Below are 12671 nucleotides of genomic sequence, written 5' to 3'. Positions count from 1 at the left end.
CAGGCAACACCTGAAACTCTTTGCTCATGTGACTAAAACACGTGGTTTATACCAAAGGGTGAGCAAGGCACAATGTAGCTCCTCCCAGCTGAGCTGTGACCAGGCTTAGCTTCACGTCCTGGATAATGTGACTTCCCTTTCTTTCCTATCATCCCCTTAGTATGCACTTTATGTCTTTTTATGAACAGAAAGTTTTCCATTTTTTTTTTGGTCATCAAGCTAGTTTTTTGAGTTGAGTCACTTTCATTAGAAAAGAACTCACACTATGTACTCTTCTTTAATAGGGGAGAATATGAATAACGATAATTGTAAGAAGGAACACTTGTTTTGTTTGCATAACTGTATTTGCCAGACAGAAAACATCGTCACGTATAGAATCAATTGAATTACTTAGCTACAGCTTTCGCATTGTCTATATTTGACTTATTTGTTACACATTTGTCAACTACATTACGTAGGCTGGCAAAGAAGCTGTCGCTATTTTGAAATTCTACTGCTCCACAAAGCATGGCCCGCAGGAGGAACCATAAGTCCTCTTGTGCACGTGGAGGGTCCCCACCTCCTGCTTCCCAAGACCCTGATAAGTAGGAGGGTGTGTAGGCTGAGATCCTTAAAAAAAAAAAAAAAAAAAAAAAAAAAAAAAAAAAAAAAAAAAAAAAACAACTAAATATCTATTTGGAACAACATGAACTGGAACTGCTGTTGGGAGAGCACGCTCTATAAATAGCACCTCTCTTCTGGCTCCCGTCACATCCTATCTGTGACATTTGAGAGCCTCTTAAGGGACAGAGCGCTGCCTTGGCCGCCTTGGACGGGTTCTTATCCCCAAGCAGGGCTGACGGGAGCGTCTGGGGCAGCCCAGTGGTGTCTCCGTAAATACCAGCATCATGGAGTAAGGCCCCCCCCTTCCCTTTCCGAACTTTCTCCCCATAAACTCCTCTCACGGTGCAGACACAGTCCTCAGCCCAGTCTCCCCCGTGTTCCCACGGTAACCTCGGTGCGCCTTCATTACAACATCAAACTCACGGTATTCAAATTGTCCCTTTATCTGCATCCTTTGAGGGTGGGAACGTGACCTTGCTTCTCGCGATGCTGCTGGATCTGACCGTGGTACCTGGTGCACGAGGAGTGGGTAACCTGTGTCTCTTTCCACGCCCTGCTTCTCAGCGTGTGACCCACGATGCATTGGCATCACCAGGAAACACAGAGGTAGAACCCCAAGCCCCACCGGGACCTGCAGAATCCGTCCGCATCCAGCCAGATCCCCAGAGACGTGTGTCCGCGCTCAGGTTTGAGACGTGCTCCTCCTGAAGCCGTGGAGCGGTGATGGGGTTCTACCAGTTTCAGGACAGTCTTTGCTTCCTACACAAATTTTACATAATGAGAGAGTCCCGGAGAGAAGTGGGGAACCCATGCCACTCTGATGCCTACATTTGAGGCCACCTAACCATGAGTTCAGTCCTCGGGACCCCTGACGTTCTGGTGGCTATTTCTGGAACATCACTGAACATTTTCATTTCAAAAAAAGAGCACTAGAGTCTGAATACCACTTGCACGTTTGTCCCATTTTCAGGGGAATACGGCACCCCAAGACTGAAAGACAAAAACTGAGTGTCATGAAATACAGCCTATTCCCTCCTCTAAAGATAAACCAAAATAAAACATCACTCTTATCTCAGCTTCCAAACGAATTTTACCTGAAACTTAACCCATTTGCTGATCTGTGATCTGATGAGTTGTTTGTATTCCGCATCATTCCACCCTGGAACTGGGTTGCCTTACACACACACACACACACACACACACACACACACATTAAAATAAAAATTAAGGATTATGCCACTTTGAGCTGAGCTTGACCATGGGTGATCTCCCTTTATACGGTATCACTTTAGAATTATTCAGTAATTCTGCTGCATCTGTTTTTTAAATTTGAGCTGGGTTTGAAGTTAACCTCCTAGGGACCTGAGCTGTGTGTCTGTGATCTGTTTTCCCTGGAGGGACTCCCATCCTGGGACCAGGCAGGTCTTGCTGGCCTCCTGGTGTGGAATTCTCTGTGCGCCCTTGCTCTGTCTAAGTGCCACACCTGGAACATTCGGGCTGAGCTTTCCTCTCCCCCAGCCCTCTACTTAGAGAGGAGAGGTCACTTGGGTTGAACTATGGACCCAACTCCTCAGCCTTGTGGCCCTGGGTCATTCTAAAGAACAAGCTGTGTCCAGCGAGTGGACCCACGAGGAATCGGCCTGCTCCCCTCCAGGCATGGTGCCCTGAGCCCTCCTGCTACATCTGTCCGAGGAGGACCTTGCTGGGGTGACATGTGGAGCAGTTGATGACACTCTGGTCCATTGTTCATGGAAGCAACACCAAGAGAAAGAGCTGCAGTGCTTTGGAAACAGCAACAGGTGTGAGCTCCTGGATGGGCCAGGTTGGCCTCTGGAGACTGTGCCCCTGGTCTCTGCTCAGCCTTTGCTGCAGTCTGCACGGCATCTCCACCGTAGGAAGTGTTGAATGCATGTCTTTTGGGATTAAAATTCTCTGAAATATTCTATTTGGGGAGGTGGCATTTTAACCTTGTGCCTGGCATACCTAATTGCTTGATTGACATTGAGCTACAGTGCATAAACATTTTTTACATAAAGTAATATTTTGAGCCTTGACTTCAAAGGTGAGTGCAGGTGAGGAGGAGATCCTTGCTTAATTAAGAACAAGACCAGAAAGAACAGACCTTAAAGCACTGGAAACACTGATGCAAAGATTTTTTTCCTGAGAATCAGCATTTTAAATTAGAGGGAAGGTGATTTACTTGAATTTTATTGAATTCAAAAATTGAACTTTATTTCAAATTGAATTTTATTTAAATATACCTAAAGGTACATGCTTAGTAAGCATGGCAGCCCATGCTGAGCCCACCAGCTCCCCTTGGTCAGGGAGCCAGCACACCTGTCCCTCTTTCTTGGGGAGAATAATGTGAAAGAGCCACTGGTCTGACTTCACTCATTCTAAGTCGTATTTTCAACCTCCAAACTTCCGTACCGTGAGATGTTGATACGCTGCCATTGAGAGGTGGGTCCCAGTGCCCCTTCCCTATGTCTGTGTTACCTCAAGCAGTAGAATCGGTGAAAGTGATGCCACACCTCTTCTAAGGCTGGGTAAGAAGAGACAATATGGCCATCACACAATCTGTGTGATTGCCCTGGAAATCCAGCCTTCATGTTGTGAGGGAGCCCAGACCACCTGGGGAGTCCAGGTGTGGGTGTTCCGGACGCCTGCCCCAGCATCCACCACCCTTACCCATGAAGCTGGGGCCTCCGATGATTCCGGCCCCTTGCGCTGGGGTGTCTGGATGAGCTCCAGACTTCATGGGGAGGAGGTGTGCCAGCCCCAGCGTGTCCTGCCTGAATTCTGCGGGTAAGAACTGATTATTGCTGTATTAAATCACGACATTTGGAGTAACTTCTTATACTGTGATCGATGACTAAAACAGGTTTTAAAAATCCCTGCCTGCAGTATGCACATTACGAGAAAATATAATTGGTGTGTAATTAAACGTGGAATACATACAAGTTACTAGTGGGTAAATGACATGGCCTTAATTATGGTCACAGAGATTAGGAAAAACTATGGAATGGTTAGTTGCACAGCAGTTTTGTTATTTAACTAATACCAGTTCTAAAAATATATAAATATATATATATATTTTAAACAATTATCAAAATTTAACATAATTTTGGGGAGCATTTGTATCATTGATAATTTTGTTACATGTAAAATAAAAGTGAATATATATCCATGTGAAATATACGTGTTAACCACGCTATTGCCCACCAGATAATGATCTAATATAATAATATACATGTGTTATAAATAATAACATAACGCCACATTCATTGTAAAATTTGACTCATGGAGATTTCTAACCTACATGTAAATTTAAGCCACAGATTATAGTCAATAATTGATTTCTAACATGGCCAGTTCAGATGAACTTTGCAAAAACGTCGACCAAAATGCAGGGCTACTTATCGAGGAATCATTCTGAGATTCTGCGGCTCCGAGGTCTCACATACTGCTTGTATTCACAGTTATTGTTTTCAGGGAAATCTAATTCTCAAAATTACATTTTATTTAGTTTTATAGGCAAAGTATTTCTACTTCTTCTACAATGACCCCGTGGATGAAACATGTAAGCATCAATCAGAACACATTTCAAGACCCAAGTATGACTGTGCTACTGATTTCTTGCATCAAAATCTCCCACCCTGCTTACCTCTCCTACATGACACAGGGCTTATTCGGCTACCGCGTGGATAACAACCTCTAGCCCACACTTAGGTTTAGGTTTTTAAAAATTAGAACGCATGCCCTGGTGGCTCTTCAAAATTCTGTTTGGAACATGTCCATGTATATCCTTTCTTGTCCCGGAATGCAAATAGCAAAGTAGCCATGGCTTCTGCTCGACCGGCGTCAGAGTCAGAGGGCAGGACGCCGCTTCTGATGTCCCAGGCTGACCAAGCTCACTCAGAGACGCAGGGATGGGCTGCCCTGAGGTCAGGCGGCGGGTCACCCGGCGCCCAAAGGAGACTATTCGCCAGTCACCAGGCAGCTGGGCGACTTGTGTCCGGCCCCCTGAATCTCACAGACATTCCTTTTACACCTGGAAAATAAAAAACGATGGCATTGATGAGAAAATGTATCCCTGACTAGAAAAAGACCTGTTGACGCTGTGCCACTCCTTAAACATTTGGGGTGGAGAGGGGACCAGAAACTCACAGAGGGCCCAGCCTGTCCTCTAGTCCCGGCTCCCACGTGGGCACATCCGCTCTGCACCCCGTCTCCCGAGGCAGGCACCCCAGGGCCCCCTCGCCCTGGGGAACAGCGGGGCAGGCACCGTGGCTGGAGCGGTGAGAGTGTGCGAGCTCAAAAATGACAAAACAGCTCGTAAATAGTGACACTGTGATCGGAGACCCAATTGTTGATTTTCTGCGGGCAAATCCTGGGGCGTGTCCCAAAGTGGAAACAGCCGTCCTGATCTGCACGGTCCTCCCCTCCTTCCTTCCTCTCCCTCCCCGTTTTCTTCTCCTTTGCCTCCCTTTCTCTTTTTTCTTCTCTTTTTAGCCAAAGTACTCTGTGTCTCCATTAAATCCATTCCCAAAGTGTTATTTTGAAGAGTCCTAGGCATGAATTCAGCCCCGGGTTCTAACTAGGGCAGACAGTCCTGTGTCTTTTACTCGTGTGAACACAAACCCATCTCTCGTGCTTGGACACCTGGCCAAACCTTGCCAGAAACCAGGGACAGTCAGGCCTGTTCTGCTTTTCTTTTACCGGTGGAATTAGTATCCTAGAGGACCGGTGTGGTCAGCTCTTAAGTTTCTTGGATGTTTGAGATGTTTTTCATACCAGTTAAAAAGATTCTTTTATCAGTGACCTTTGTAGACTGACTCTGTAGTAAACAGGAAAATATTCAGCCGCTGGGAATTATGTAATACTTTGAAATTGTCTAGACAGTCTTAGGACAGCAGACCGGAGCAAATTCTTACAAATGGAAACCAGGGCTTCCCTGGTGGCGCAGTGGTTGAGAGTCCGCCTGCCGATGCAGGGGACGCGGGTTCGTGCCCCGGTCCGGGAGGATCCCACGTGCCGCGGGGCGCCTGGGCCCGTGAGCCGTGGCCGCTGAGCCTGCGCGTCCGGAGCCTGTGCTCCGCAACGGGAGGGGCCACAACAGTGAGAGGCCCGCGTACCGCAAAAAAAAAAAAGTGAAGCAATTCAGCAGCAGAGTTCTCCACCGAGATGACCTCCATCCCTCTCCTGTTACAATCTTCGCATCCGTCTCCTCTGACGTTTTGCTCCTTGATCCTTCGGCCCCAAGACACAGACGGATTTATGTGGAGTTAGTTGGGTCTAACCCTTTCTGCTGATTAAGTAACAGGGTGTAATGTCAGCTATGGGCCCATCCGTCATATTTCTTCAGTCTCCTTGCTGCCTGGAACAGTTTTAATAGGTGAAGAGTCAGGGTTTTACATGGCTAGGAGACTCCCTAAGTGACGAAGGTGTGGCTGCGGGCTTTATCTATGTAGGGGAGAGATTTGAAAGGAAGGATGACAGACAGCTCCTTTTGGATCATACTGTTGTTTAAACACAAACCTCATCTTCAAGCGCTTTACTCCTCCCGGTACAGAAAACAGTGTGTTTATAAGTCTGTCTTAACTTACAGCCTACTTCCATGGTGGGAGGGAAATGAGAAGGTAAGAAAAAGACCTGATAATCTGGTCCTCACTTACTGAGAAAGCAGGTGACTGTCTGATGAAGAATAAATGTGAAACTGTTGTCAGAAGGACTTTCTTCCCGAATGAAAACAAAATAAATCAGAGCTCTGTGTCAAGGTCCGTTAGAGGCTACAGGAAAATATAAAATGGGGCTGCGACCTGTGCAAAGCTTACAAATTCACTTGGGATCAAAGTGACATGCAGATGAAGATGGCAACTGGACCATATGCATCATGGGGTCCCCTCAAAGGACCACAGCGGCAGGCTGACGGACAAGATCAAGTTCCCGTTGTCTCGGGGACTCAGATATGGGCGGACAGGGTGACGGCAGTTAGCTGGCCCTGGCAGGAGGTGAGCCCCAGACAAGCAGGGGAGGCGCACATCTTTGACGATGGAGAGAGGCGCGGAGCAGGGGTAGAGCTACAGGACGGAGAGGGAGCAGCGAGAGGCCAGGCTGGGTCTGCAGCCCACGCAGAGCCCGGAAAGGGCTTCGGAGCAGAGGTCCCGAGAGCGCCACACAGCCATCGGAGGTGCGCGCCCTGCAGGACACCTGCCCTGGCAGCTCTCTCGTACACCAGCTCACCGGGGTTGGAGACGGGACACGTCCCCTTCCTGTCCTATGCCACCAAGGCCTGGAGGGCAGTGTCTTCACTGCCCCCCCGCCCCCCACACACCGCAGATCAGGAGACAGGGATTTGTGTGCAAATAGTTTATGTGGAAACGCGACAGAGGAGGGGGGGGGTCAGCCAACAAAGAATGAATCATCCAGGGACAGGAAGGCATTTCCCCATGTGGCCACCGCGAGGCGTGGATCAGAGGCACAGGGGATGGTGACCCCAGGCCGGCCGGGTGGCGTGATCACACAGCCAGTCGGAGTCCTGGCTCCCCTGTGGTCAGGCTCTCCCAGGGCGTGGGGAGGCCTTTGGGAGGTGGATGCTGGTAGCAGGTGTTCTAGTGGGAAGGCTTCACACCAGCCACATGCCCCCCAGCTCGGTGTCTGGCGTGTGATGAATGAAGAAGCTGTGGGCCGAACTTTCCCCCCAGTGAACACAAAACAAAGTCAAATCACCGTTTCTATAGAGCTTCCACTTGGACTTATTTTTCAGTGACCTTGGATCCCTGGGGTCCCTGACCTATTGCCACCTTCGGGCACCACGGATTATCTGAGCCTGAGGTCAGGGGTTGGAGGTGGGCCCCTCCCTGGGTGCCGCCACCCCTCCACCTGGGGGTGTCTGAGCTGGGGCAGGGTGCAGGGGGAGGAGCAGGGCTGCCCCGTTAGGACCTTGCAATGCTCCCCACGAAGACGGCAAGAGCAGACTTATACCAAAAGACACTCGGAGAAGAAGGTTAGGGAGGGAATTGGCTGACATTACTGGAAAACTGAGTCCTGGAGCACCACTTTATTCGGAACTGTAACAACTTATTACTTCCAGGGAAGGTTACCTTCGGCCTCCGCCCGCTCTCTTCACTGGGAAGAAAATCGATGATTTCTGGTAACACACAAGGATGGATGCTGACGTACCTAAAGAGAGACCTGCTTCCCCCATTTCTGTGTCCCTTTGGAAGGATGCGGGTGATTCAATTAGTGGATTCAATTAAAATGGACCGAGCACCCCAGACACCGCAGGATCAGGTGTCTTGTACTTTCCAGCCTGCTCACCTTTCATTGACTGGAAATTAACCCCCTTCGGGCTGTTGCAACAGAAACCTTAGCAGGGTCTTCACGGGATGATTTGAAAGAACAAGCACGACCAGCTTTTCCCGTAAGACTCAAAAAGTAACCTGCCCTCAGCAGTGCCCTCCCTGATCTGGTGCACGTCGCCTCCCTCACGTTGAAGCCCCTCTTGCCTCGTGCCCACAGAGAGGCTGAGCAGAGCATGTCACATTTAGAGACAAGTCAGCCGGTCACTAGGAAATCAAGTCACCAGATGTCCACTCACCTCTGCGGAGGTCACGAGTGCTGCTCGAACCTTCCGGTGAGAAAAGACATTCGTGTGGAACAGAAGCAGAGACAAAAGAGGATGGAGGGGTCGTGGGATGAGTCGCCACTCTCTCTGGTGACCAGTTAGGCAGATGTGTGTGTCAGGGACATGACAGCGTTCACCTAGGAAGGCTGCTAATTGACGTAGCCGGCTAAGAGGGAACACATTTACATTGCTGAGCTCAGAATAAAGACGAAGAAAAAACATGCACACATGTTTCTGATGTCCTGTATTTAGCCAGTTCTAAATATAACTGCAAGGAATAAAACTGCAGAGTGCTTTAGCACTTAAAATGTATACCAAAGAATGGGATTTTGCCGTTTGTGACAAGGTGGATGGGACTGGAGGGTATTACACTTCGCAAAATAAGCCAGACTGAGGAAGGCCGATGTATGTTTTCACTTATAGGTGGGATCTAAAAATAACCAAATAAATGTAACAAAACGGAAACAGACAAATACGCAGAACCAACTCGTGGTTACCAGTAGGGACCAGGGTGAGGAGAGGGGCAAAATAGGTGAAGGGGATCAAGAGGTACAGACTACTAGGTATAAAATAAATGTTACGAGGATTATAATGTACAGCACAGCGAACATAGTCAATATTTTATGATAACTTTGTATGCAGTGTAATTTATAAAAATATCGAATTCCTGTGTTGTTCGCCCAAAGCTAATATAACCATGTATGTCAACTAGACTTCAATAAGTAAAACTGTGTGTCACATACAGGATTGCTGCCTTCGTGTTTTACAGAAGTAACCAGCACAAACATCTGGGAGGTTGCTATTTCCACCTCTGTGGAAAGAGGAAGAATGTGGACTCACCTCTTCTTCCTGATGCCTGAGGCCGAGCACGCATGTGCCATCACGGCACGGTGAGAAGCAGTCGCTCCCTTGTGCGGAAAGAACCTTTGAACTTGAGTTACAAAATTTTTTTTATTGGAGTATAATTGCTTTACAGTGTTGTGTTAGTTTCTGCTGTACAATGAAGTGGATCAGCTGTATGTATACATCTCCCCCCCCCTTCCCTCCCCTACCACCCCACCCCTCTAGGTCACCACAGAGCACCCAGCGGATCTCCCTGTGCTCTGCAGCACGTTCCCACTAGCTTTCTGTTTTACACATGGTAGTGTATTTATGTCAAACCTAATTTCCCAATTCATCCCACCTTCCCCTTCCCCCGCTGTGGCCACACGTCTGTTCTCTATGTCTGCGTTTCTATTCCTGACCTGCAGCTTTTGCACAGCAAAGGAAGCCATAAACAAGATGAAAAGACAATCCTCAGAATGGGAGAAAATATTTGCAAACAAAGCGACGGACAAAGGATTAATCTCCAAAATATACAAACGGCTCACGCAGCTCAATATCAAAAAAACAAACAACCCAACGAAAAAATGGGCAGAAGACCTAAATAGATATTTCACCAAAGAAGACCTACAGATGGCCAAGAGGCACATGAAAAGCTGCTCAACGTCACTAATCATTAGAGAAATGCAAATCAAAACTACAATGAGGTATCACGTCACACCGGTCAGAATGGCCATCATCAAAAAATCTACAAACAATAAATGCTGGAGAGGGTGTGGAGAAAAGGGAACCCTCTTGCACTGTTGGTGGGCATGTCAATTGATACAGCCACTGTGGGGAACAGTGTGGAGGTTCCTTAAAAAACTAAAAATAGAGCTACCATATGACCCAGCAACCCCACTACTGGGCATATACCCTGAGAAAAGAATAATTCAAAAAGAGTCATGTACCACAATGTTCATTGCAGCTCTATTTACAATAGCCAGGACATGGAAGCAACCTAAGTGTCCATCAACAGATGAATGGATGAGTTACAGACTTTTAAAAGAGCCCCTCTCCCCTGCCGCCCTCTAAGCTGTGTCACACACGTGCCGCAGCTGTGGTGCCCGGGCTTCACTCTAGCCTTTCTCCAGGGCTCCCAGGTGCCGAGAAGACAGGACAGGGGAACACAGTTGGTGCTCCAGAGGCCTGGGGTCCGCCAGAGGGGACCAGCGGCTTCCCGGGACCCCCTCCTCCAACCTCGCCTGGTCAGGCCCTGCTTCACTCGTAGGACCCATTTGAGGCTTCCTCTCTTCTTGGAAGCCCTCCCTTCCTGGCTCCCCTCAGGGGCGGCCGGGTCCCTCTCCACACTGTTCTCAGGACACGCACATCTCCCGTTGTGCTCTTGTACTTGCCCTTGATTTGTCAGAACTCCTCTCCCACCTTCACAAGTGGGAGCTGTTCTGTCCCGGGCCTGGCCACAGAGCAGAAAACCCAGCCGTACTTCATGACAGAATTGAGGAAATCGGTGCACACAATCCATGGTGACAAGCTGTGACGGAGTGCACGTGCCAGAGAGGGGTCCAGGGCCAAGGCATCACGGAGAGTTTTGTGCACGAGGAAGAGTTTGTCCAGCAAAGAGCAGGGAACTGCCTCGCAGGCAGAGAGCAATGCAGGCAGGGGCACCAGCTGTGAAACAGTGTCCCCGGGACTCGAGAACAGGTCCCCACAGTGTGCTGGACGGCCCCTGGGAGAGAGGGGAAGCTGAGGCCAGCGGGCAGACGGGTAGGTGGCAAGGCCATCGCAGAGATGACTGGGGGCGATGAGAGCAGTCCTAGTTCTAAGGCCGTGAGTGACGGGTGGAGAGACCGTCAAATTACGTGACCTAACGCTTCTACCATGAGTGTCACGAGGTAGCTCCACCCAGACTCTCGTGGAGAAACTCTCTAAACCAACTTTCCTAGGTCCGGGCCCCAAGGTTCTGTCCTGGAGGTTTGGGTGGGGGCCTCCTGTCTTTTCAACGAGGGCCGGCCCGGCAGTTAGAGCACACGGGCGCGGTGGTGAGAATTTGTGCTGAGTGGGGTAGGGGAGTGGACTGGGAGCGCGGGGTCAGCAGGTGCAAACTATTATAAAGAGGATGGATAAACCACAAGGTCCTGCTGTAGAGCACGGGGACCCGTAGTCAGTATCCTGGGATAAACCATCGTGGAAAAGAACATGAAAAAGAGTGCATGAATATGTATAACCGAGTCACTTGGCCGCACGGCAGAAATGAACACACGAGTGTAAATCCACTCTACCTCCATAAAATAAATGTTAAAAAAAGAATCTGTGCCAGTATGCACTTGCGTAACCGTCGTAAGAAGCCCGCGAGGGGGTTCCGTGTGGTCTGGTGTGGGACGGGGGAGATGCGGCCCAGAGGTGAAGTGACAGCTCTGGCGCCAACCCGGGTGCTGACCAGTAGCCGCGTTAGGAGAGAGAAAGGGTTCCCTGTCCCTTCCTCCCGGGCGTCCATCCTCTGGGGCGTCTGCACCCCGGGGGCGAGGGACACAGATGTGGGAAGGCCAGCGCGTCCCCTGAGAGATGCCGGCGCTGCCCCCATGGCGGATGGATGCTGTTGCTGCATCATTTTTATTAACGATCGTAGCTACACGACTGGCGGTTATCAGTCCGTCCTTCACGAGAGGGCCTCCCCGGTAAACAGAGCCCATGTCTTTCTACTCAGTGTCGCCCCTCTCCCTCTGACACTCCGGTCCACTCCTTTCAGATTCCGGGTCTGCTTCTCGTCTGGTTTCTGCAGTTTCTCAGGGCTTCCCGTTTCTCCTCTGGGAGCCCAGGGGGGGGCCCGCAGGCGCTGGGGGAGAAGGGCGGCGCCTTTGTGAGCGCAGCCCCTCCTCCCGGGCCGGGCCCCGCACCTGCCCTCCTTTGTATGCGAGCCGCACCCGAGGATGCCCGGCCGCCTTTTGTCTGGGCCGCGGGCTGCCCTCGTTGCCTGGCAACAAGCGGGCGCCTGCAACTCGAGAAGGCACGCTCTCTCCTCCTCGCGTCCTGGGCGTGCTCGGCCAGAGAGGTGACAGAGCGACTCCGCAGGCCGCGTCCTCTCCTCCCGGCTGGTCCTCGCCTCCTGGGCCGGGTACCGCACATGGTGTCCTCACGGCTGATGCCTGATTATGTTTCGAGGGGCTGTTCTGTGCTGTTCCCGGGAACGCGGCCTTTCTCTCTCCGCTGGGAGGGAGGCTGCTGTTGTCTGCGTCTGCCTCCGGGAAGGAGGAGAGAGAGTTCTGGAAGGAAGGGTGTTTTCCTCGGCCTCCAGGTAGCCAGGCGGCCAGGCCAGGTGTCTGCTCCGTGCCGTGAGCCTGCCTGGCAGCTGGGAACGCTGTTAGCCGGGCCCTCGTTCTGCGTCTCCGGGGCCGCTACTCCAGGCTGGGATTTTCTGGGAAGTGATGATGACACAGCTAGTTCTTCTCCTCGTCCGTCTTAGACAGACAGTCACATGACAGCCAATCCAGCTGGCTGACATCAATCAGCACGAAGTCGTTGCCCCGTTGCTCCCATCTTATTATCATTATATTTTTTTAACGTTCTGAGTCAATCAAGGTACTTTGAAGCCACATGACCTAAGGTCAATCTCTCTCTCAGA

General features: G+C 50.3%; 1 long non-coding RNA gene across 1 annotated transcript in view; it reads right to left on the bottom strand.

Moving 5' to 3' along the window:
• Positions 1-3942: 3942 nt before the first annotated feature.
• LOC136792824 (uncharacterized) overlaps positions 3943-12671 on the bottom strand; it is a 57887-nt gene continuing 49158 nt past the window's right edge. The window contains exon 4 of the long non-coding RNA XR_010837296.1: positions 3943-4654. This is a non-coding gene — a long non-coding RNA (uncharacterized lncRNA). The remainder of the gene's footprint in view (positions 4655-12671) is intronic.

This window comes from Kogia breviceps, chromosome 16 (assembly GCF_026419965.1).
Source record: "Kogia breviceps isolate mKogBre1 chromosome 16, mKogBre1 haplotype 1, whole genome shotgun sequence".
NCBI lineage: Eukaryota > Metazoa > Chordata > Mammalia > Artiodactyla > Physeteridae > Kogia > Kogia breviceps.
This window is presented reverse-complemented; position numbering and strand designations above follow the sequence as displayed.